The sequence below is a fragment of the Vipera berus genome (genome assembly GCF_964194415.1).
Source record: "Vipera berus genome assembly, chromosome: 2".
NCBI classification, from domain to species: domain Eukaryota; kingdom Metazoa; phylum Chordata; class Lepidosauria; order Squamata; family Viperidae; genus Vipera; species Vipera berus.
Genome location: NC_138203.1, coordinates 9,292,659 through 9,300,567, shown reverse-complemented (window position 1 = coordinate 9,300,567; position 7,909 = coordinate 9,292,659).

Genomic DNA, 7,909 nt, shown 5'->3' with positions numbered 1-7,909 from the left:
CTTTCATCAATATTTTTATTTTTCTTTTGCAGTCAAGGCTCTTGCAATTGTTATTTGTGTATATTGAGAGCTATATGCAACGAAAATCTCATTTTAATGTATGCCGATTTATTTATAGTACAATAAAGTTCTTATTCTATTTTTTGTAAACATAAAAGGGTGCAACTTGGACTTTAGTAAGACATTTGATAAAGTAGACCACAATCTACCACTTGATAAGATAGGAAAATGTGGGCTAGCCGCACCAGATGGATTTGTAGCTGGCTGACCGGCAGGCAAAGTCCGCGTGTGGTCCTCAATAGAACCGCATCTACATGGAGGGAAGTGTGTAGTGGGGTGCCCCAGGACTGTGTGTGTGTAACATGATAACTAGTGTTCCAATATCTCAGGGGTTGCCACAAAGAAGAGGCAGTCAAGCTATTCTCCAAAGGACCTGAAAGCAGGACAAGAAGCCACGGATGGAAACTAGTCAAGGAGAGAAGCAACCTGGAACTAAGGAGAAACTTCCTGACAGTTAGAACAATTAACCAGTGGAACAACCTGCCTCCAGAGGTGGTGAATGCTCCAACACTGGAGGTTTTTAAGAAGAGACTGGACAGCCATTTGCTTGAAATGGTATAAGGTTTCCTGCCTGAGCAGGCGCTTGGACTAGATTACCTCCAAGGTCCCTTCCAACTTTAGTATTATTATTATTATTGTTGTTGTTGTTGTTTGACTCGATTTACCAGATGGAGTACTATATGATTAAACACTTGTTTGAATATGGTTAAAAGAATAGATAAATTTTGGATATTGAGGGGCCCTACAGTAAGAGGGATAAGACATGCAAGTAGTATAGTATCTTTTATAACATATGAAATGTAAAAATATTGGGATGGGGTGTGTGAATGAAAAGTTTAGCTGCGTAAAGGCAATTAACTTTGAGAAAATCATGACTGATAAAAATGGTTTGAACACTGAGGGAAAACTAAGCTTAAATAAGAATCTTGAAAACAGGACACATAGTGACTCAATAAGATGGCCTTTATAAATGCAATTGAAACATAAGCCAATTAGAAAAGATGTTATACGTTGATGTTATTGTTATTTGTACAAACCCAAGAAAAATGTTTATATTTAACCTTGTATGCATTGAAAGTATTGGATTTGTTTGATGTTGACAAAAGGGAGAATACTACTGGAAGAAGAGAAGATCAAGGAAAAATATCATTAATATATTATGGAATTTTAGAAATTAATTATTATTGATTGTTTTTAAATATACGAACCCAGACAACATGCTGTTTGCTAAGCAATAAAAGATTGTTATTGTTAAAAATCAATAAAATATGTTAAAAAAAGAAGAGGGGGGGTCAACCTACTCTCCAAGGCAGGGCAAGAAGCAACAGATGGAAACTAATGAAGCAGAGAAGCAACCTGGAATTAAGGAGAAACTTCCTAACAGAGTTAGAACAACTAACCAGTGGAACAACCTGCCTCCAGAAGCGGTGAATGCTCCAACACTGGAAGTTTTTAAGAAGACACCGGACAACCATTTGTCTGAAATGGAATAGTGTCTCCTGCCTGAGCAGGGGGTTGGACTAGATGACCTCCAAGGTCCCTTCCAGCTCTATTCTGATTTTCTAAGATGATAAACTACAGATGATAAATGTATAGACATGAGGGTGGAGCATCATGAAATCTAGCAAGTAGGTGAGGGCTTTTCTATGTGACAATTTCCAGGAAGAGGATGATGAGGGACTTTTGAGATGGGGCTGGCATAGTGCTGTGTGGTGACCTTTATGATGCGCTCAGAACACATACAAAGACCCTGTTTATATTTAAACCCAGCCCAGGACTTTAGCTATCTGGATATTTTTTTTCCAGTATGGAGCTGGCAGCTCCATGTTTTGGCATTTTAGCTCTTCAGAAATTGATTATACTTCTCGGCAAAAATGCCCCTTTGATCTTAGTTTTCTTTATTATCTGGAAAATCTTGAAAACTTTCACAGTGTGGCGTGTGGCTTTTGAGCTGATCCAAAGCAGCTTGAAATTCCTCTTGGACCCTCGTAAATGGTTTCCCAAGGCAGAATCTGTAAGTTTTTGAGACATCTGTGCCATAGGGAAGAAGTCATAGGGAGAAAAATGTGACTTTTCTTAATAAGATGAATTCAAGGCCTGAGTCTTAGGTCTGTAGTTGAATATGCTGAAGAAACCTGGTGACTAACAGACTTGGAAGGGACCTTGGAGGTCATCTAGTCCAACCCCCTGCTCAGGCAGGAGACCCTATACATTGCAGACAAATGGCTGTCCAGTCTCTTCTTAAAAACCTCCAGTGTTGGAGAGCATTCACAACTTCTGGAGGCAAGCTGTTCCACTGGTTAATTGTTCTAACAGTCAGGAAATTTCTTCTTAGTTCCAGGTTGCTTCTCTCCTTGATGAGTTTCCTATCCGTTGCCTCTTCTTCTGCCTCTGGGTGCTTTGGAGAAGAGGTTGACACACACCCCTATTCTTTGTGGCAGCCCCTCAAATATTGGAACAGGGCTTTTCAACCAGTGGTACGGGTACCACCTGTGGTACACTGGCACCTGGCAGGTGGTACGCGACCATCCTAGAAAAGTAGTGGGGGATGGGAATGAGCTGAACCAGTGGCAGCACCGCACAAGCCTGAGCGAAACATGGCTGGAGCTGCAGGGCTGTCAGGGCTCAGCGGAAGCGCCAAGATCAGCGCCAGGCTCCAGCTGGAGCTCGGCGCTGATCCCGGTGCTTCTGAGCCCAGAAGAAGCGCCGATCAGCTGGAATGTTGCAGCATCTCCAGGGTCTTGTGATTTACATTCAGAGGCTTGGCAACTGATTCATATTTATGACGGTCACAGTATCCCAGGGTCATGTGAAGTGACCAAAACCTGCTGCAACCACCCAGCAGAGGGGGAGAAATAAAAACCAAACAGCCCCCCACCCCCACTGCCAATCCTCAACAGAAATGCTCACAACAATGAAAACCTCGGACAGGAGGAAGAGCGCCACCGGGTGGGCAGGCAGGTGTCTTGCTTGGTTGTGGCTTGGGGGGCACTTTTTCAGTGCCGTTGTAACTTCAAACAGTCACTAAGTGAACTGTTGTAAGTCAAGGCCTACCTGTACTTCATCACTTTTTTCCTTTTTTGTCATCAAGTTTTTGACACCTTGCTAGGCGATTGGTGGTACTCGGATGTTACCATATCCTAAAAGTGGTACAATGGGTGAAAAGGTCGAAAAGCCCTGAGTTAGAACATTGGGTGTTTCCTTTGCTGTCCTTTCATGACCCAGCATTCAGAGGCCTGCAAGTGACCAGAGAGAGAGTGGGCATCTGGACACATTCACTGTCCCCTAAGTCCTGGTCATCACTTGGAGAAAAGATTTTCTTTTTTCTTTTTTCTGTCTCTTTGCAGGTTCAGCAGAAAAGTGAGGCCAGCCTGCAGGAAACTAAAACCATCGGAAAAGGTTTTAAGTTTTTCCAAGCATTTAACCCACCAGTTTGTTGCAGTACTTTTTCTGTCTGTCTGTCTGTCTGTCTGTCTGTCTGTCTGTCTATTCATCATCTTTCTCTCCATCCCTCTATCTCTGTCTGTCTGTCTATCTATCTATCTATCTATCTATCTATCTATCTATCTATCTATCTATCTATCTATCTATCTATCATCTTTCCATCCCTTTATCTCTCCATCTCTCTCTGTCTATCTATCCATCATCTTTCTCTCCATCCCTCTATCTCTCCATCTCTATGTATGTATGTATCTATCTATCTATCTATCTATCTATCTATCTATCTATCTATCTCCATCATCTTTCTCTCCCTCTATCTCTCCATCTCTGTCTATCTATCCATCATCTTTCTCTCCATCCCTCTATCTCTCCATCTCTATCTATCTATCTATCTATCTATCTATCCCTCTCTCTCCATCTCTGTCTGTCTATCTATCTATCTATCATCTATCTATCTATCTATCTATCTATCTATCTATCTATCTATCTATCTATCTATCTATCCATCATCTTTCTGTCCATCCCTCTATCTCTCCATCTCTGTCTGTCTATCTATCATCTATCTATCTATCTATCTATCTATCTATCTATCTATCTATCTATCTATCTATCTATCTATCTATCTATCTATCTTTATCATCTCCCTATTTCTTTATCTCTCTATCTCCCTAGCTAGCTATCATCTTCTCCCTTTCTCTGTCTCTTTCTTCTGTTCCCTTGTGTCCCCTTCTGGGCAAGGCCCTGTAGTTTTCTTGCCAAGGTTTTTCATAAGTGGTTTGCTATTCCCTGCTTCTCTAAAAATGCTACCCAGGACAGCTTACCTTGTATTAATCAAGGCATATCCATCAAAAGTAATCAACAGCACCTTACTCCAGGACTAACCATTTAAAATGAACGAATGGCACTATTTAACTTAAAACAAAGGCAGTAGAACTGGGCATACAACGACTCCTCAAGTTATAACCATAATCAAAACTGCGATTATGGCCGTAAGTCATTGTGCTTGTAAGTCAAGGCATCACAACTGGATACGCTTTTTTAACATTTTATGCGGCGGTTGTTAAGGGACTGCTGTGTTTGTTAAGCAGCGTCCGCAATTTTAAGTGAATTAGTTTTCCTCAATGTGGAAGTCAGATTCACTTGACAACCGTGTGACCAACTTTACAATTGCAGTGCTTCATTTAACAACTGTAGCAAGAAAGCTTGTCAAAATGGGGCAAAAATCACCCAACCAATGTCTTTCTTAGCAACAGAAATTTTGGACACAACCGTAGTCGTAACTTGAGGACTACCTGTAATCAGCATAAGAGTTTGGCTCCCAGAGTCATGGATGCCGGAGGTTTTCGAGAAAAGATGGGACAACCATTTGTTCAGGATGGCATAAGGTCTCCTGCCTTGAGCAGGGGGTTGGACTAGATGACCTCAAAGGTCCCTCCGAGTCCTAAGATTCCTTGATTCAGCTGAAACATTCACCCCCTGTCCTCTTAGAGAAATAGCTTGCAAGCCGCCCTCTTCAACCGAGCATGGAACAGAATAACAGAGTTGGAAGACATCCTGGAGGTCTTCTAGTCCAACCTCCTGCTCGAGTAGTAGACCCTACTTCATCCTGGACAAATAGTTGTCCAATCTCTTCTTAAAAACTTCCAGTAATGGAGCACCCACAGGTTCTGGAGGCAAGCCATTCTACTGATTAATTAATAGAGCTGGAAGGAAACTTGGAGGTCTTCTAGTCCAACCTCCTGCTCACGCAGGAGACCATATCCCATTCTGAACAATTGGCTGTGTCCTTAAAAGCCTCCAGTGATGGAGCATCCACAACTTCTGAAGGCCAGCTGTTCCACTGATTAATTGTTCTAACTGTCAGGAAATCCCTCCTTAGTTCTAGGTCAGGGGTAGGCAACCTCGGCTCTTTTATGACTCATGGACTTCAACTCCCAGAATTCCTGAGTCAGCATAGTTGAAGTTGAAGTCCATGAGTCATAAAAGAGCCGAGGTTGCCTACCCCTGACCTAGGTTGTGTCATGTAGCACCACCTGGGCCCCTTAGCCGTTTTACCTTTAGATGGGACAGGCAAAGATGTTCCCCAAAGAGGTCCAATGTTGGGACAATTCTTCTCTGCAGGGACCACAGAAGACAGTGTTGCAGCAGGGAAGAAGGCCTCGAAATGTAGCCTCCAGGATCGAAAGACCCAGGGCAGTTTCCTTGGGGAGCTGGACGTTTACACGGAGGACCTCTCGAGCTTGTCCTCCAGCACTTATGAGACCTCCTCCATCAGTAGCTGGACAGATTCTTCTGGCCCCTCTACCATCATCTTCAGCAGACTGAGGAGCTGCAGGTCCCTTAAGAAGAGAGTCCAGCTGAAGCTTTGGCAGCTGCCCAGGAGAGTCCAAGAGGGTCTCAGGCAAATGAGGCCACTTCCTCTGCCCAAGAGGGAAACGTCTCTAGTACAAAAACAGGGCAAGAAGGCCAAAAGATCAGTGGTCACAGGTCCACCATTGCCTCAGAGATCATTGGCTGTAGTTCAGATGAAGATGAAACTCCACCTGGCTAAGAAGTGTGTCGAAATACAAGCAGAGGTGTTTCCAGATGTGGCCCTTCGCTCCTGGAGACTCTTGGCGCGTTTGACCGCCCAACCTCTGCCCAAGCTGGTATCTCATGCGGACAAACCCTTGCAAACTCGCCTGGTCTTCCTCCCCTTTGAGCTCCCCCAGGAGGCTAAGAAGATGGAGATGGTTGTGCAGAGATGGCGCCTGAGTTCCTGTTGGGATCTGGGAAAGTGCTACGTAGAGTCCCTGGTTGCCATGGCCCCTCCTCCATTTTCCTCCAAGCCCTTCCCATGCAGAAGGGAAGCTTCTGAATTCTCGGGGGCGCAGACCCCCTTTTTCCCGCAGCGGGGGCGAGAAACCTTGGAAGCCCACGTGAGAAAAAAGAGACTGCAGCATGAGTGGGGTCTCCCGAGTGTGATCAGGAGATCTCTGAAGGCTTTCCTGCCGAGCACGGCCCCACGTTCTTCCGTCCTCTACAAGACCAGGAGCCGCGTCAAAACTCTGCCACGGAAACTTACCTTTCTTCCCGAGGACACTTGCATCGTCCTGGAGTTCCATCTTCAGAGGATGAAGCTCCAGCTGAGGTGGGGCTTGCCTAGAAGAGTCCTCGAAATCTGTCGACGGCTGTTGCCGGATGTTCTTTATAAAGAGAAGAGAGTGGCAGTAAAGCCCTTTTCTCAGCAGCCCAGATTGGGGATAGGAACACCACCAGGGCACCTTGTAAGGCCCAAGAAGAAAGAGGAGAAAATTAGGAAAAATCAGGGTCTTCCGTTATGTCCAGCTCAGCCACTCCTCGTGTTAAAAATGAAAGTCTTGAAGAAACTGCAGGTCCACCTGACGAAGAAACATTTGGAGGTGCGCTTGGAAAGCTTTCCTGCTGCCCCACAAATCTCCTGGAAATCTTGTTGGTGGTCTCAAAGACAACCTCTCCCCAAGCTTATCCTTCCTGGTCTCAGGACCCCCCAAACTCGTAGCCCCTGCCTCTCCTTTGACTTGTCAGCCATGGGTCAGATCGAAGTAACTTTGCAACGGGGTCGCTTGGTGTCCCTCTGGGGCCTGGGGCTAAAGTACGTGGAGACATCGGCAGCTATGTGTCCTGGAGGACCTTTGTCTTCAGTCAGGTTCAAAGAGATTCCCGTTGAGTTTTCAGAAGTAAAGTCTCTGTTTTTCAAAAATGCGGTCAGAGAAAACTTAGAAATGCATGTTAAGAAGAAGAGACTACAACATGAGTGGGGATATTCTACCCTGGTCCAGAGATCCCTTAGAAGCTTAATTGGAGAACCACCCAAGTGGCATCGCGATCTTCCAAAGGCGGTGACTCAGATTTCCTTGCTTCATCTAGAGTTGCATTTCCTTTCTGAGAAAGTCAAACAAAACCTGGAGCTCCACATTCAACGGCTAAAGTTACAGCAAAAGTGGGGCATCCCTCAGAAAGTCCATCAGTTTGTAAAGTTTTTTCACTCACTACTTCCAGAGGAGAAACCTCAAGCCACATTTGGAGAAACTCAGGTGGAGAGTGGAAGGTGGGAAGAAACCCACATTCTCCTCCCAAATAACACGGGATGTCTAGAAGATCTGCTTAGATATACTCTGGAGACTCACCTCAAGAAAAAATCTCTGGAGATTAAGTTCCAGTTAATAAGATATAAGAAGTTTTCTGGCCCCATCGAACATGCTTTTCTTCCTAAATGTTCCCTTGTGTCCTCAGAAATCAAACCCAGGCCATCTTGCTTGTATTTTCTGGGACAGGACATTGTGGAAAAGATGAACTTGAACATTAAATGCAAACAATTAATGCATCTTTGGGGTCTTCCCAGTATCTACACTAAATCCTTTAACAAGATGTTTGGCAATGTTATTGT